Source organism: Ochotona curzoniae, unplaced genomic scaffold, assembly GCF_017591425.1.
Source record: "Ochotona curzoniae isolate NIBS_2020 unplaced genomic scaffold, NIBS_Ocur_1.0 contig_3432, whole genome shotgun sequence".
In the NCBI taxonomy this organism is placed as follows: Eukaryota; Metazoa; Chordata; class Mammalia; order Lagomorpha; family Ochotonidae; genus Ochotona; species Ochotona curzoniae.
Window position 1 is genome coordinate 11,205,364 of NW_024465859.1, and position 18,702 is coordinate 11,224,065.

The window sequence follows — 18,702 nt, forward strand, 5'->3', positions numbered from 1 at the left end:
ACTTCTCATCCAGTTCCCTGCTAATGGCCTGTGAATGGCAGTGGAAGATAACACAAGTGTTCGGGCCCCATCGCTTGTGCAGGACACATGGAAGAAACTTCTGACCCTGGGTTTCAGCCTGACCCAGTTGCAGCCGTTGTAGCCATTTAGGGAGTAAATCAGCGGATCAAGGTCTATCTTTCTCTCTCTGTCTCTAACTTCTCTCTCTAACTCTGGCTTTCAAATAAATAATTAAATACATTTTAACAAACTTTCAATAAACTTTTCTCAATTTAGTATTGAATAACAGACAATTTCTGGGCCCAGCATGGTAACCTAGTGGCTTAAGTCCCCGCCTTGCACATGCCAGAATCCCATATGGGTACCAGTTCATATCCTGACTGCTCCACTTCCCATCCAGCTCCCTTGTGAAAATCCCTACCTGGGAAAGCAGTCGAGGATGGCCCAAAGCCTTGAGACCTTGCACCTGCATGAAAGACCCAGAGGAAGCTCCTGGCTTCGGAGCAGCTCAGCTCTGGGCATTGTGGCAACCTGGGGAGTGAATCATCATATGAAAGATTTTCCTCTCTGTCTCTCCTCCTCTCTGTAGATCTATCTTTCCAACAAAAATAAATACATCTTTAAAAAAGATAGATAATTTCCAGGACAGTCTTGTTGGCTTCTGACCGACCGTTCAGGTATAACATTGTCTTTATGTCAGTCAGTAGTGCTTGAGTTTTGACACAACAGGCATCATGTGCTAAGGAAGAAAGGCTGGTTGTAGGTGAAATTTCCAAAGCAGGAATTTGTCTCATTTTTTTTTCCCTCATGGACTGGGATGTCCAAGTCAACATCTGCCTCACTTTGGGCTGTGATGGGAATGGACTTGCAGGGTCCCTGGTGTTTAGAACCTGCCTGGAAGGGAAACAGCTGCTAAGTGCCTGCGGTTTGGGTGCTTATGAAAGTTCCCTGGGGATGTCTGAGGTATTGTTATCCAATCACGTCTTGGAGGATCGTGCACTAGCAACAGAATCTTCATTTTGTTTCTGCAACACTTTGTTATGCACAAAACACAATGGAAATGATGGATCAAAAGCGGCCTTCAAACTGTGCAGTTTTAAATTTCCTAAAACTGTAAGATATCTTCCCGGAAGTACCCTGTGACATCTAAGTTACAGGGAAAACAATGGTCTCTACTTATTTTGTCAGTATTTACCATGGATGCTTAATATGTTCATTTTGACATTTAATCTTCATACTAATTTTAGCTTAGAACTATAATTCTCTGTATGTTATAGCTGAGGCTTGGACAAGTGATGTAACTTGCTTAGGGCCACACAGCATGGTGAAGTTGGAGCTGTCCCTCTGGACTCACCAGGCCTGCACTGTCCACTGCTGTGCTTGATGCCTCCATGACTGTATCAGTTTCCGCTGTGCCTGCCGAGCTGCCTCTCGTGTCTAAGCATGAGATCAACATATACTGCTATATGTGTTTTAGAAGCCTCTCGCATACAACTTCCCTGTCAGATGATCTGACAGGGTGAGAAGTAAGCCTGTGTGCCCATGGCCAGGCAGGTACTCACATTTGTGTCTACTCTATTCAGATTTCAAAACAAAGCAAAGCAAAACAAAACAAAGAAACCACTAAATGATATTTACCTTTTACCTGCTATCATTGGAGATGATAAGAATAGACTAGGTTGAACTTTCTAAAAACTTATTGTTTTAAAACATTTGAAACACACACACACACACACACACTCACACACACACTCACACACATGGGGGGGGGCGAGACAGAGAGACAGAGAAAGAGAAACAGAGATAGACATACACAGAGTGTTACTCCCATGGGTTGGTTTACTCTTCAAATGCTGCGGCAGCCAAAGTTGGGCCGGGTTGAAGCCAGGAACTAGGAACTGCATCCTGATCTCCCACCTGGTGGTAAGAACCAGGTGTGCCTTCCTGTCTGCACATCAGCAGTGAGCTCACTTGGAAGTGGGAGTGAGATCCAAACCCAGGCATCAGGGTGCAGGCTTTCTGAGCGATGGCTTACCTGCAGTGCCACCGCAGCAATCCCTGGACTGCATTGTATACCCTCCTCCAATCATAGTGCTGGAGGTTAAACTACACCAGTAAGGACTGAAAAGAATTTTTATGGCACTTCAAAACTCATACATACAGATTGAACCAATTGTGTTGTTCTAGTTTCAAACCTTCTGCAGCACACAGGCCCAAGTAATACTGTGGCCACATCTAACTAACATTTAGATGCCTTGGGATATGGTTTTAAACTTGAGTAAAGCGAATTATGAGTCTGTCCTGTGGACTTGTCGTTTTCCCTGCCCTTGATGCTTGCCACGTTTCTCATCTGGCAATATTGAAAATGATGTTTTGGTTTCCAGCCATTTTTGATGGAATTCACATAAATTGTACCAGAAAACTAGAAAACTAGATCTAAGATGGGTACCAGCATTTCTCACACCTGTATGTTCAACTTTAAAATTTGCAGTAGCTTTCTTATGCCATTTGTCTTTGCAGCTGTAGTTAATGAGCACCTGCTGTGTGCCAGGGTGTGCACTCTTGGCCTGAGGGTGCATCCTTGCTCTTTTCCGGGCCATCTCTTAGGGTAACCACTAACTCTAGCTAATGCCCTTCAACGCTCACCTGTTCACCGCACATTTACTGGGTGCCACTAGTCTGTCGGGGTGGGAGATATTGGGAGGATCTACAGTAGGTTAAATGAAGACTAAGAGAGTCTTGATCAAAGAAACACAATTAGGCATTATAGCAGAGAGGAAATTTCTATAGGAGAAACCAAACAAACAAGCAAGCAAACAACAAGTAAATAAATACTGTATAGACAAGTAGTACTCGTTTATTCCATAGCCCTTTTATTTTTTAAAAGATGCAGTTATTTTTACTTGAAAATCACTCAATTGTGAGTGATAGAGGGTATGTAACGCTCTCTCCATATATATAGATCTTTATATATATGTAGAAATTTGTATATAGAAATCTATATATAGAGATATGATATCTATATAGAGCTCTCTAAGAGATATCAATATCTATCTATAGATAGGTAGTTGAAGATCTCTTTCTCTAAGATAGATCTTAGAGAGAGATCTATCTTAGTTAGATATAGATATAGATAGATAGTTGAAGATCTCTCTAAGATCTAGCTTACCTTAGCTAAATCTTAGAGAGATCTTCCTTCTGTTGGTTCACTCCCCAAATAGCTATTACAGCCAGAGCTAGGCCAATCCAAATTTGGAAGACAGGAGCTTTTTCTGGGTCTCCTACATGGGTACAGGAGCCCAAGGCCTTGAGCCATCTTTGCTGCTTTCCCAAACCTAGCAGGGAACTGAATCAGAAGTGGAGCAGCCAAGACATGAACTGGTACCAAGGCTACAAGTGGAGGATTAGCCTACTAAGCCACTGTGCCGGATTCTCTGCATTCCTGTTTTGCCAGAAAGATCCTAAGGCTCACGGAAGAAACACTGAGTCAAATTAAATCACTGATAATGTTGAAATTTTCATTTTAGAATTTTTAAATCTTTAAGCACTGCCAGGAGAACCAAAGAATGAAACATTTCCTCTTTGATTCTTTGATGTCTCAAAATAACTAGTTGGAGTTGAGCGAATGAATGTCCTAAGCCCTGTTTTCTAGGTGAATAGCTCTCAACACTCAGAAGTTGGTGACTGGCTGATGGTCACTTGAGTAGGCCAGTAGGAGAGTCAGAATGAGAGCCTATGTGTCCTCACTCCCTATTCACCAACCCATAGCTACAGCAGTGTTCCCAGAGGTGCATGGGGTCCCTGGGGTCCAGTGGCATATGCAGAGAAGGAAAAGGGAGGGAAGAGATTACAAGTGGAAGAGGAAGAAGACAGAAAACAGCTTGTTTTTTTGGACTTGATACTGATATTTTGAGTTCTACAATAAGGCTACTTCTTGGCCGATACTGTCTGTAATGTGTAAGTTGGAAGCTGTTAATTATTTTTTTGTTTTCCCTGTTGCCTTCATTCTTTCACCATCATACAAAACCTCTTCTTCCATTAAGGTTCTTGCTTCTCTACTCCTTATGCTGTCACTTTCTGCTTTTTCAAAGCTCTCGGTTTCATTCACTGAGGATGTGAGGCTGTTCATTCCTTGCTCAGTCCTGCTCTTCATCCAAGCAACATTGTTCTTGTGTTTTATGCTTCATCCCTTTTCATAGCATCCAAATGTTTTCTTAATAATATTTTCAGTTTAGCCATCCTTCTCCAGTGGTCAGATTCTGGACCACCCTCAGGGGTGTGTGCCTGCTGTGAAATCGTGACTTCCAGAACTCCCTCTGTGCATGACCTGTTATCATTCCTGTGTGTGCTCTCTTATCTCATGTCCTGTGCGCACTCAACTTATCTCATGTCCTCTCTGGGTTTCCTATTCCTTCCACTTGTGACTTTATATTAATTTTTGTGTAAGATTTTTAGAAATTTGTGCATATTTTTTTCATAATGTCCATTTTCCCTGAGCTTTTTCAAAACCCTTAGGTGGCATGGATTTCAAAATATTTTTGCACCAAAATAAACTTATCTTTTGCTTCTATTTCCCACAAACTTTTAAAGTCCCCTCATATATAAAGATGCACCTGGTAGCTCAGTCCCGTTAGGATTCTCATTTCCAGCATCCTTGAAGTCACTGTTGGATCAACTTAAATGGCACTTGTGATCCACTCATGCTTATTAGCACCATTCACTGTCTTCCCAAACCGTTCTTCCAGGTGGTTCTCCTCCAATCTTCTAGCCCGTGGACAGCACCATGTCTACTTTCTCAGCAGATGACTTTGCAGAACCTTCTTCTATTCACCTTTTGTGTGCATGTCTCCAGGGCTCTCTCTTAGCCTTTTTGTCTTGCAGCTTCAACAGCGTCTAGAAGAAGATGGCTCATAATGATACAACTCCAGGGTATCCTCCTGCATACCTCAGCCCTGTTCTCCTGTGGTGATGGATTCTGACTACCTCTCAACTCCTCTGACCTGGTTCTCCTGCTGTCTTGTCAAAGGGAGCCTCTGCTTGGATGGAGACCTGAGCCTTCTCCAGTTCTTCACCCTGCACATCTGATTGGCCCTGTATCCATAACAGCTCCTTTGGCCCTCATCACCTGCCCCGGCCAACCATCCTTACTCCATCATCCCACACCTTTTACTCAGACTCCTGAGGTTGCTCATCTGGATCATTTTCCTACCTCCAGCTATTTCCCCAGTCCCCAGTCTCCACCTCACTCCACCTCACTCTCACTGCAATGCATCCCTTATGGGACATTGTAACTCATGAAGCAGATCATTCTCTCTGTCTCTAGCTTAAACTGAGCACTGTGTGAAGCTCACAGATATATTTTATTTATTTAAAGTATTTGACTGCACCATATTGAAAAGCAAGTTTTGTTGGGCTTTGTCTGTCTATATTGAATATTGGAAAATTTCACATAAGGATCTGTGTTTCTGACTTTTTGGAAATCTGGGCCCTAGCTGTTGGGCTTGCCCTAGGAACAGTGTGCTGGAGCAGAGGGGCCTCTGTGCCCTTTAGGTGGGCATGTCTCTCCAAGTAGGCAAAGATTCCTCTTTGCAGGATGTTTTTGTCACATTATTCAGTTGGCAGCCTTGGGTTTGTGGCACGAGATTGGGCTTCCTCTGGCTGCTAAGACCTGCATCACACTCATATCCTCAGCCTATAGAGCTCAGTTTCTCTTCTGCAGAGCCAAGAGATGTGTTAGAAGAGGTGTCTTGCCATGCCCTAGGAGCCGGTACTTGGTGTTTTCTATAGAAGAGACAGGCTCCGTGCCAGTGTGCTTATGAGCTTGGCCTGCTACAGGTCATGGCTTTTCCCAGGAGAATTCTTTATCGTCACCCACATGTGTCACACTTTTGAAGGATACTGGCCATTGGAGCAAGACAAACTCATTACTATAACAGCCGCAGAATAAAAGTGGTCACTGGGCTGAGCCTGCCCTTTTCACGTTGGCATCACAATCAACATTTTATCCTACCTTGTTATGGTTGTGGATGGAACAAAATGACCTTGTTCCTCACCAAAATTGGCATGCAGAGAAGTGGGAGAATAGCTGTGAGCCCCCCACCCAGCACACCTGTTGTTCACCGTTCTGGCAGGAGCCCCAGTTACTCTACTTTGCTTCACTGGCTCTCAGGATGGCAGGGAGGGGACGGGTCTCCTGCAGGCTCCAACGTATGCTTCACACGTGTGCAGGCCATATGGCAGAATGGATGTGCGTGTGTGGAGGAGGGGCAGAGGTCTTGACCCCTGGGCTTTCCATTTGGTGCCTCTACATGCAGATGATCATTGATCTACATCGTACTGACAGCCTGCTCTCTCTTAGAGACAGGTGAATATAAATGGGAAAATGGGGGCCAGATTCACCCCCCTGCTACCCAAGCCTCTAAGAGCAGAGCTCTCAGAACAGCCTCTGAAATTCAGGGAAGGTCTGACTTTTTTTTTTTTTTTTGCTCTCTGCTCTGCACTCCTCTTTCTTTAGCCCCCACCTATGCTCCACAAGGAGGCCCAAGGATTAGCTCCACTCCAGAAATCTTTATAAATGGAATTGGAAAGGACCTGACACCTGCTAGGCACCATTTCCTTTGCTGCTGCTTCTCTGTGATTTTCATTTCTTGGGGTAACTCTTGTTAACCCAGGATCAGAGGAGGCTTTCTTGCCCTGTTAGGGTCTACTGAGATTGGCTTCAGCCCCCTGTTGCCCACTGGTGGAGATGCTCAAGATTCCAGCAAGTTCCTGCCTTTGAGCTCCTGCTCCCGCTGAAGTAGCCTAGGTGATGGACTGTCTATCCTTGTTTTTCAGATACATCTCTGGCTAGATGGCGAATTCAGTCGTTTCTCAGTTTCTTCAAACCACCCACCTAAACTCAGCATTTTCAGGCACACTGAAGATTATAAGAAGAACTGGGGAGTCCAGAAGATTTGTACTACAGCCAAACCAGTGACTTTATTAAGTTCACACTGTGCCTGTCTTCTGAAAAATTCACCGCACATACTGCAAGCTCCCAAAGCCCCCAATGTTCTACTGTGGTCTTGGTCTTTCTGTTTTCTGTCTTTTCAGCTCTAACCCCCCAGATGCCTCATGAATCCCTCAGAGCTGTGGTGCTTGCTTTGGTCAACCTCCTCTGACCTGCACGGTCTTGCCTTCCAAGTCCATAAAGTCTCCCTCGACAAGATCGTTCTCTTCTTAAGGACTGTGGTGAACTCAATGGCAATTTCAGCTGTTCATTATCAGCTTTCTAAGGGGGAAATCTAACTGAATTCTGCTCTTCTAATGAATAGTGGCTGGTATTTGGCCTGGCCATTAATACCCAGTTAGGAGTCCTGGCTCTGGCCCCGGATTCCAGCTTCCCGTGAATGCTGGCCCTGGATACAAATCCTGGAATCCCAGGATTGTGTGCCCAGCTTCAGCCATCGAGTGCACAGGAACTGTCTGTCTGTCTGTCCCTGTCCTCTACCTCTTAAATAATTAAAAACAGCAAGTATGAAACAAACATGGCACGTAAAATAGGAAGATTGAAATGTGTGTTTTGCTTTGTCAACTTTTCTAAAACCTGGAGTTAACAGTTAATACATTATGCAGGCAGGAGAGAAGTTATTCAGAACTGATTGAGACACTGAGAGTGTGGTTCAGGGGACTTTGCCACTTAGCAGCTGTGTGACCTTGACATTGGGACTGCCCAGATATCTCCATCAGCAGAATTAGACTCATTGGTTTCTGGTGGGTTCTGAGTCTATCATGTTATATTTGTTTAGGTTTGTGAGTCTCCCAGGCCTTTAGGAAAGTTCTGTGTGCACAATGTCTGTGTAAGCAGGGTATTCAGCCTCACCCTGACACCATCTTTGAGATTAGGTGTCCCACTTGTAACCTGGACACCAAAAAGAGCCCCAAACCACTTGTGTAGGAAAAAAAAAAATGACTCATTCACAAGTTGAAAGCTGAAGTATGAATGACTCTGGGAGGCTGGGACTAAGATCATAACTTTTCCATTTCCATTTTTTTTTGGGAAGACTGTGGGCCTTGGAGAGAATCTTGAAACTGTGTCCCCCACCACTGTGTCAACACTGACCTTATGAAAGTGTAGATACTTGGGCTTTCCGAGTCCCAGTGTTGGAAGGTATTGCTTGTAGAATTCTCATCAGACGTCAGATGGTCTTAATTTATGGCTCTCTGAAGGACCTGTTGTAGGGAGGGAAAAAGCATGATGTTTACCATCTTATAAGTGCTCCCTGAACTCCTGATTTTCTTGCTGTTTTCCTGGTGACCACTGGATAAAGTATTTCCTCTGAAAGGTTTTCTTCCTTGTTTGTGTTCCACTGATATTGTCTCGGATTCCCTAATTCCATGAGAAGTAGCAGCATTATACTTTGCATTGTAACTTTTCCCAGAAGCAAGTCAGGCAAAAGAAAATCAGTGGGGAGATCAAGGTCATTCTGCTGGCTTTTCTCTTTTTCAGTCTCCTTACTCATGCATTCCCTTTCTTTGGAAAAACATCCTTCTTGAATGGCTTCATGGGATCAGTGTCATTTGTCCCTCTTTCTCCACTTAACATGAAACCCCAAGAGCTTGCTTTTTCTGGTGTGTTCTCACCTTTTCTTTTTCCCCTTCTTCCCTCCCTACTCTTATTTCCATGGTGTTTTTCTCTAAAGTCCTCAAGGGCATTTTGAAAGGCGATTTGGAGAAAAAACTCAATGCAATCTAAAGTAACTTTACACTGCTGGCAGAGTAGGAAAGCCACTGAAAAACCAGCAAAAATCCCCCCAGGGAGTCTGGGTTAGTTGGGGGCCACAAAGAGCACCTGTATTTTCTGAGCCACTCTGTGTACTCTCCTTTCTGTCTTTATTCCCTTCTCCCTTTCCACAGCTAAATTTGGACTGTGGAAATCCTTAAAACTGGCTGCCTCAGTTTCTTGGGAGAGGAAGTTAAATGGGTTAGAGAAGTTATGGTGAAAGGTGGAGATGGATTGTAGAATTCTCACGGGCTTGGAAATGCCAAAGGGGTGGGCAGAAATCCTGGCTCAACCCTTGCTAGCTGGAGCAGCTGCCTCAAATGAATTGTGGATAATACTGCATTTGTAACTGAGGTGAGGGGGGAGCAGTAATGTGTTCCTCAGGGGGTGGTGACAATGAGTGCCACTGAATAGGACCTAAAAACAACAACAGCAACCAAAAAAACTTGGCTCTTGAAGTTAGAGGTCATTCTGGGATTCATTGTGAAAACAGGTTTGTGTAATGGACATTGCTAACCACGTTGTCTGCAGAGCTTATCTCCATCCGTCTGGTGCTTCCCAATGCTTTGAGGCTTTTTGGCTTTTGGCCTTGAGATTGGCTTGTGAAGGTACTTCCATAGGTTCCTGGAAATGGAATTGAAAGATAAATTTATTTATTTATTTTGCCACAAAGTCTTTAAAGTACGTATGCTTATCTTTACATTCAGGTTTGGGGCCCTGGCAGAGCTGTGGCATAATAGGTATAGCCATCGTCTAAATTATCGTCATCCATATTGGCTCTAGTTCAAATCCCGATGCTCCACTTCTGATCCACCTGGGAAAGCAGCAAAAGTTGACTGAAGTGCTTGGGCCCCTGCACCCAAGTGGGACACCCAATAAAAGCTCCTAGCTCCTGACTTTGTCATGGTCCAGCTCTAGCCATTGTGGCCATTTGGGGACCAGTGGATGGAAGATGTCTCTTTCTTTCTCTGTTTTCCCCCTCGTCCCTGCAACCCAAGGCACTGCCTTTTAAATTAATTAATTAAATATTTAAAAGAGTTCTATTAGGTTCCCTGTGGATACATCTGTGGGACACAGGCCCAGTCAATGAGTAGATCTGACCTTGAAGTAGAGACAGGATTTGGGTCTGCAGAAAAGGCAGAAGGGAGTTCTAGGAAGAGGAACAGAATGAGCAGAGAACTGAGATAAGTGTTTTGTAAGGTGTGCCTGGGACACAGTGACTTGTTTGGTGGGAACTGTGTTAGTAGGAGGCCAAAGGAACAAGGGCTTAGCTTGCTGTCAGATGTGTTGCAGGTGATAGGGGAGACGCGAGAAGTAACTGGGCTTGACTGCGCAAGACTCATTTACAAGCCTTGAAGGGCTGCTTTGGTGGAATAGAGTGTGCAAGCCTGGACATGGGGTTCCAGAAGTTGTGAACGATGTAGGATGATTTGTTTGTGTAGGCCATGTGTTCCCAAATGCTAGTCCCATGCTTGCCCTCTCTTCTCCCTTCCTTCTTCCTTTCCTTCCTCCTTTGCTTCCTTTCTTCCTTTTTTTTTTTAAAGATTTAATTATTTTCATTGGAAAAGCAGACTTATAGAGAGAAGGAGAGACAGAGAAATATCCTTCATCCACTGGCTCACTCTTTAAGTGGCTGCAATAGCCAGAGCTGAGCCAATCAGAAGCCAGGAGCCAGGAGTTTCCTCCAGGTCTCCCACGCTGTTGTAGGGTCCCAAGACTTTGGGTCATCCTCTACTGCTTTCCAGGCCACAGACAGGGAGCTGGATGAAAGTGGGGTAACCAGGCACAAACTGGCACATATATGGGATTCCAGTGCTTGCAAAGGGGGGATTTAGTCACTGAACCATTGCTCTGGGTCCCTATGCTTCTTCTAAAAATAGTATGTTACTTAATTAATTTAAAAACAATTTTCATTTCATCTTACTTATTTGATTATTTTTGTATTCAAAAGACAGACATACTCACAGAGATCTCCCATTTGCAGGTTTATTCCCCAAATTGCCTGCAGCAGTTGGGGCTGAAGCCAGGAAATAGCCTCCTGCATGCTTGACAGGAACCCTATTTTTGTGTCATCAAGCACTGCTTCCCAGATGTGCTTGGGCAGGAAGCTGGAAATGGAAGTGCAGCTGGGACTGTCCCAAGCCATGTCATAATCCTTGAGCCAAATGCCTGCCCCCACAGCTCTTTATTCTCGGTTGTTAGACAGGAAACAAGAAAAACAATCTTGTTATAGTGTGTTTCTTATGAGGCTGCTGTTGTTTACTTTTAATGGCAAACATGTAATCTAAGATTATACTCTTACCTTACGGCTTTTAAAGTGGTGGTTGTCAACCCTGGCTGTTCATTAGAGCCACTTGGGGCAGGTTTTGGAAATGATTGTGCCCTTACCCAACCCAGACAACTGGGTCCAAATCCTGGGGCCAGCTGGCTGCCAGCACGAGTCCACAGCTCCCCAGTTAGTTTTCTTGGTCTGAGTTTTTCAGCAGGTGCTTGTGGTTTTGTGCTCATGTTTTAATGATCTTACTTGCAAAATGAAGAGTTGGAAGCTCTTGACTAACCTTATTTGTTTCATTCTGTAATTCATTTTGTTTAATTCTTGTTTTATGCATTTATGACATTCAAATGGCAGAGACCCAGGTGCAGGTAATTTTTTATTATTAATTTTGGAAGATTTATTTATTTATTTGAAAGGCAGAGCTATGGATGAAGAGAGAAAGATAAAGGTAGAGGAAGAGATCTTCAATCCACTGGAGCATGCAACCACAACAGCCAGGGCTGGGCCAGCATGAAGCCAGAAAAGTCAAGAGCCAAGTTCCTGAAACATGCATATGATGGATTTTAAAACATTTTACACCAACACAAAATTACACTGGAGCTCCATTTCCCATGATGAACTCTTTGCCATGTTTGCATTCCAAGGGATGTTGTGTCTGCCTGAGGAAGGCTCCACTGTGCTACCCAGGGAACAGTACTGCGGAGGGTGGTTGAAAGTTCTCTTGCTTCCCTTATAGGGAGAGGTCTTATCCTGCCGCTCAGTGGCACCTACTGCTAGTGGCTCCCAGGCTTTCCTGTACTCTCTGACCTTGGTGGTGAAACATCCTTTTCCCGACAGCTGTAGGTCTGACATGCAGCTCCCGGCCAGCACAACGCTCGTTTCTGCTCTGTGCTGCTTCTCAATATTCTAACATCTAAAGGTCAGGGTAGGGAGCACCTTAAATGCAAAGCATTTAATTTCCATTACAGTGTTCTAAGTCTGTGTGCTAGCCAATAAAAATAGTGACGTAGAAGCCGGCTAATGTTCTGTTCCTTACATGAATATTTTATATCAACTACATAGAAAGAACAATCTTGTGTGTTTATCCAACATTATGTCTCGTGGCTATTGGAAACTTGCCTTCTTGAGTTATTAGATGAATAACTCCTGTTTTATCTATCCACATTGTGAAAAGAATTGCTTATGTTGTTCTTGAGGCTTGTTTCAGAGACCATGTATACTGGCACATCTTGCTAATCAAGGCTTTCCCTGAATTGCTAACGTCCTTAGAGACTTGCTATAAATAAGATTGCGTGGGTTGGTCTGTGCTGAGGGCTACCAAGAGGCAAGAAATGGTGTGTCTGGGCGCAGCTCTAGAGTTAGAGTTGTGCTGCACTGGGATGATCTATTCATTTATGTCCCTCCAGTGAACCTGCTGTCTGGGGTTATTAATACCGGCCATTTGCTACATGAGGTACCCAAGCTGATCACCCTGGGTTAGGTACATGGCACCTTCTTTTTCTTCTTTTTTTTCTAAAGATTTATTCTATTTTTAGTGGAAAGGCAGATTTATGAAAACAAGGAGAGACAAAGAGAACAATCTTCCATCTGCTGGTTCATTCCCTAAATGATGGCAAAGATCAGAGCTGGGCTGGTCTGAAACTGGGAGCCTGAAACCTCTTCCCAGTCCCCCACATGGGTGCAGGGTCCCAAGGCTTTGGGCCATTTTCTGCTGCTTTCTCAGGACATAAGCAGGGAGCTGGATGGGAAGTGGAGCAGTGGGACATGAACCAGTGCCCATATGGGATGCCAGTGCTTGCAAGAGGAAGATTAGGCAACTGCAGCATCATGCCAGGCCAGGTACATGACACCTTTTCACCTCAGGTGGAGATCAGGGTGTGTGTCCTTACATGATTTAACTTCTGTTTACCTTGTTATTATAGTATTTCTTCATCTGTTGAAATATACCAGTCAATGGAATCTTAGTACAAACATTGTCATATAGAAATCTGCTAGGATATAGGTACAGGTACTCTGTCTTGTTTACAAACAAGGAAATAGAGGTCAAGAGGCAAAATAACTCACCTGAGCTAGTCAGGGGCAGTGACAGGGTTTGCACCCAGAAGCCTGTTTCCAGCTGCAGTGCCAACCAATGTGCTACACTGCCAGAGTACTTCAAAAGGATCTCAAAACATTCATTTGAAGTGGATTAATATACATTCACTTAGGTACATTTTTGAAATCCATTCATAATTTTTTTATGATTTACCTTTCTGTGATTATTTTGAAGACCCGCTCATTTTTCTGATTTCAAATATTTTTTTTTGTATCAACACAAAGTTACCTTACAAATTTAAAAAATTTTAGTTATTTTAGAAACAAAGAGAGAGATGGAAGGAGAGAGAAAGCAAAGGAGAGCGAGCTTCCGTCCACTGGCTCAACTTCCTAAATGCCTACAATGACCAGGGAGAAGCCAGGTGGAAGCCTGGAGCCAGGAATGTAATCCTGGTCTTCCAAGTGGGTGGGAGGGACCCAACTCCCTCGGCCACCACTGCCACCTTCCAGGCTCTGCATTAGCCAGAAGCCAGAATCAGGAGCTGGAGCTGGGATTAAAGCACTTGCAATCTGATATTAGGATAAACATCTGCTCCTGTACCTGTCTTTTAATTCTATTTCCACAGACTTTCTGAAGTATCCTCATACATTGTCCTGGCATGTTTGAAAGCTTCCTGACAGGGAATATGAATAAGGTTTTCCAAGGCCAACTCTGGGGTACAATAATCCCACGTGAGTCCCCATTTGAAGGCATTTCCTTCTCAAGTGGTTTGGGAAAGTGCTGTGTCACATCTCCCATCTGGAAGAGGAATGGTTCACCCTCACTTCCTGAAGTTTTATAAGCTTGGTACCAAAGAAACCAGTTTTACTTCGTTTGTTGTAACCAGAATTTCCTCAGCTTATTTGAACATGGAATCCTTTTATCAAGAATAACTCCTGGGACAGGTACGATAGCTCAACGGCTAGTCCTTCACCTACAAGTGCAAGCCTCCCATAGGAGTGTCGTTTGTGCCCTGCTTGCTCTATTTCCGATCCAGCTCTCACCTTATGGACTGAGATTGCAGTGGAAGATGGCCCAAAGCCTTGGGCCCTGTACCAGTGTGGGAAACCCACAAAAGGCTCCTGGCTCCTGCCTTTAGGTCGGCTCCGTTCTAGCCATTGTGGCCACTTAGGAAGAGAACCAGTGGATGGAGGGTCTTTCTCTCTGTCTCTCCTTCTCTCTGTAAATCTGTCTTTCCAATACAAATAAATAAGATCTTTTAAAAAGAATAGAATTTTCCAGAGTAAGTGATCAATGGAACCTGGTCTTTGTTAGATTTGCAGAGTAATTAATTCTAGGAGAATTGCATCTTCTGAATAATCCTAACCTAGGCTTGTTATGCCATTACATAACAAAATATGGAAATACTTGAAGTATCTATTGTCTTTTATTTTTTATTATTTTATTTTGTTTTTTAAGGATTGATTTATTTTTGTTAGAAGGGCAGATTTACAGAGAGAAGGAGAGACACAGAGAGAATAATCTTCTGTCCATTGGTTCACTCCCTAAGTCGCCACAATGCCAGATCTAAGTTGATCTGAAGCCAGAAGTCAGGAGTTTCCCACATAGATGCAGGTCCCAAGGCTTTGGGCTGTCCTTGAATGCTTTTCCCAGTCACAGGCAGGGGGCTGGATAGGAAGTGGAGCAGCTGGGACACAAACTGGCACCCATAAGAGATCCTGGCACAATCAAGATGAGGTTTTAGCCACTAAGTCATCACACTGGGCCCTGGTATTTTAATTATCATACAATCTGTGTAATGCATTAATTATCTCTACCTAGCTTGTTCCTTTTTTTTTTTAAGATTTATTTTATTTTTATTTGAAAGGCAGAGTTAAAGAGAGTGTCAGAGAGAAAGAAAGAAAGATCTTTCATCTTTGGCTTACTCTTCTAATGGTCACAACCTGAAGCCAGTAGCTTCCTATGGGTCTCCCATATCCCACGTGGTTACAGGATCCCAAGGTCTTGCCTAACCTCCACTGCCTTTTCAGGCCACTAACTGTGAGCTGCATTGGAAACAGAGCCACTAGAACTCAAATTGATGCCCATATGGGATACTGGCACCACGGGTGGAGGCTTAGTTTGCTATTCATAGTGCCAGCCTCTGTAGTTAGGTTTTGAACACGTTATTATTTGTCATTGTTAACAGGCCAGGCCTTGGAGAAACAAAGTGGCAGTTACAATGAAGCTTACCATCACAAGAGGTCTGCCTGAGCTGAAGGCATGGGCTTCTTGGCCATGTTGAGGTCCTGACACTTTTTCCTGTCTTCCCTAGACTGTCTAACTGTGTCTAGAGTTTCTAGTTAGGGTATTCCTATTTGCAGAATGAAAATCAGAACAGAGGTGTGATGAAGGATTTGTGGGTGAGGACATGTGCGAACTGGAGTCTCCAGGATCTGGATGTTTGAATTATTTTGGGAACATTTTGGATTATCTGGAAAAATGGATTATTTTAAATTTCTTGGGATGCTCTGAGATAGCTAGTAGCCAATATCTTAATTATCATTTTTCCAACTCAGTGAATCTGCCACCTAGTGTTTTTATTAACTGCCACTTTCAATTAGCATAGAAACCTGAAAGTCTATTAAAATGATTGTTTGTACTTAGAAAGAGAACCATCATCAATATTGCCTCAGCATCCCCAAGTACTTTCAGATCATACGAGAGTGAATGTCTGTGCAGCATGGATTTGGCATGAAGCATATTCTTTTTTTTTTACAGATTTATTTTATTATTATTTTTTATTATTTTTATTGGAAAGGCGGATATACAGAGAGGAGAGACAGAGAGGAAGATCTTCTGTCCGATGATTCACTCCCCAAGTGAGCACAACGGCCGATGCTATGCCAACCCAAAGCCAGGAGACTCTTCCAGGTCTCCCACGCGGGTGCAGGGTCCCAAGGCTTTGGGCCATCCTTGACTGCTTTCCCAGGCCACAGGCAGGGAGCTGGAAGGGAAGCGGGGCTGCCGGGATAGAACCGGCGCCCATGTGGTATCCGGGGTGTGCAAGGTGAGGACCTTAACCACTTGCTCTACCGCGCCGGGCCCATGAAGCATATTCTGTAATATGTGTGATAATTTATGAAATGAATATTCCATGGCTGATGAGATAGTCTTGTAAAAGGACTTTGGAAACAATGAGCCATGCTATCTCTCTCAGGCTTGTAATACAGTTCACTTAACTTCCCATTCAGATGGGTTTGCAGGTAGACCACTTATCTTTGTCTCTACCATGAAGGTATGATGATGACTTTATTATAAACCATTGATACACCGTGATTCAAGAAAGAATTGTGATGTTCTTGTGTTCTTGATTTTATTTATTTAAAACATTTACATATTGTTTACTTAGTTGAGAGGTTATGCGCACCCAACTCCAGTTAGGGCTGAGAGGGTGAAGGAATGGAGGAAGGTGGGTGGCACAAATGTTTCAGTTCTTTCTGCTTTTATTTTTTTTTGTGTCCACAGAGGGGAAACAGAAGGGGCTTATCTTTGCTGCATCAGTACCTGGGGATGTGAGACAGTTATTTGGTAATTATAGTCATTGATGATATAGACTTCGATATGGGGAAGAATGTCCAAGAGTGTTATTTAAGTGATTTTGATAGTTCTCAGATTTTGTGGGCTTCATTGCATCAGGGTTGAGAAAGAAATCTTTCTAAGGTGTAAAGGCTGATCAAGTCCACTTTAGTACATCCACAGACTCAGACCCTTGCTGCAAAGCTTGGTCAGGAGAGTTGTCTAGCCTGTTCTTTCCATCCTCTGATGAGGTACTCAACATCGTCTGCTAGCATAGACAAGATGGCTGTCACTGCATAGGCATCAATAACTATGGAGACTTATCCTGATACATGCACTCTAGGTGGAACCCTACGTTATGATTTCCTCTGTGGCCAAGTTTTGAGTTCAGCAATCAGCTGAGGAATACCCCAATAGACTTCACATGATATGACTTCTGATTTCACACTTGTGTGCACCAGCCAGTACAGGATCAGCTTCAGTCCATCAGCCACACCAACCAGTGAATTGGTGAATGCAGCTGCAGGGTCAGTTCTGCTTCCAGTCCCAGCTCTTACTTGAACTGACAGATGCTACAGCCTAACTCAGCTTAGCTTACCACAAGCCCATTTTTACATGTGTTACAATGTACTGTGGCCTAGCCTGCCCCATTCCATATCCCATCCAGCTCTTATGGCTTAGCTCAGCCCAACCTGCCCCCCAGACCCAGCCTACACATATGCTGGTGGATGCTGCTGCCCAGTACAACCTGACCTGCCACCAACCCTGGCTCTTGTGCTCACCAGGAATAAGTACAGCCCATCAGAGAAATGCTCTACCAGGCCTGTTCCCAGCCACAGATCTTGTGCCTGCCAGAGTAGTACAGTTCAGCCTCACATGACTTACACTCAATCCCAGCACTTTCCAGCCAGTGCTGCAGCCTGCACCTGTTCTGATTCTCTCTTCTCTAGTTGGTGTGGCAGCCTAGCCCAGCCTGGTCCACCCCCAGACAAAGCCCACCTCCCAGCTGTCTGGTACTGCAGCCCTGCTCAGACCAGGGTACTCTGAGTTTCAGCTCTGATGTGCAGCAGTGGAATCTGCAGCCCAGCAGGGGATTTCCTTAAGCTCCCTTACAAGGCTTTCTCCCAGCCCATTGTCTTGTGTATGCCGGTGGATACCATGGACCAGTCTGGCTTGGCCTGCCCAGTCTTGGCATTTGTCAGCAGGTCCTACGGCCTGGCTCAGCCTGGCTCACCCCTTAGTCCCAGCTCTCATCAGTGGATGCATCAACTTGGTTCAGCCTGAACCACCCCCACTCCCAGCCCTCATGTGAACTGACAGGTGTTACATTCCAACTTAGCTTGGCCTGCACCTAGGCTTGTTTCTTACCCAAACCATTCTTAAACCTAGTCCTGCAAATGGGTGCTGTAGCCCTGCCTGGCCTGGCCTGCCTCCAGACCTGGCTCTTGTGCTCACCAGTGGGAGCTGTGGCCTAGCAGGGAGTTTACTAAGCTCCCCTACCAAGCCTTCTCCCAGCCCTGGATCTTGCATGTGCCAGCAAGTGCTGTGGACCAGCCTGACATGGCCTGCCTCTAGTCCTACACTCATCAGCAGGTACTGTGGCCTAGCTCCACTGGCCTGAACCGTTTCCTGCTTTTCACTGGTGGATGCTACTTCCTAGCCCAACCTCACCCACTCCAGATCCAGCTTTCCTTGCTTTCACACGTGCAGATGGGAGCAGGTGATGCTACTCAGCTCGGCCCTGGCCTGATCAAGACATGCCCTGCCGTTTCCCCTCTCTAAATCACCTCATCTCAGCACCATCACCTTATGGGTGAGGTGACCCAGTCCCCAAAAGTCACTCCTTCCCTGTCAAGCATTCCCTCAGCAGCCCCCACTCCAACATATCCCCACACCTCTTACCCAGGGCAATCAGCATCCCCCACTGTAAATTGGTGCAGTGTGCCTGCGGGACATGATGGTGTGTCCCAGCACAGCATCTCCTACCTTTGCCATGTATCTTAGAAAATAATAATAAAAAGGAATAAGCAGCTATGCTGGTACACTGATACAGTTAACACAAATTTGGCATTA

The 18,702-nt window shown here is 44.6% G+C and overlaps 1 protein-coding gene and 1 long non-coding RNA gene across 2 annotated transcripts in view; both read left to right on the forward strand.

Moving 5' to 3' along the window:
* KIAA1549L (KIAA1549 like) overlaps positions 1-18,702 on the forward strand; it is a 276,665-nt gene that overhangs the window by 30,033 nt on the left and 227,930 nt on the right.
* Positions 7,828-16,863, forward strand: LOC121156533. Its single transcript, XR_005883874.1, has 3 exons — positions 7,828-7,838; positions 11,080-11,081; positions 16,782-16,863. It is a non-coding gene; the product is annotated as an uncharacterized LOC121156533 (long non-coding RNA).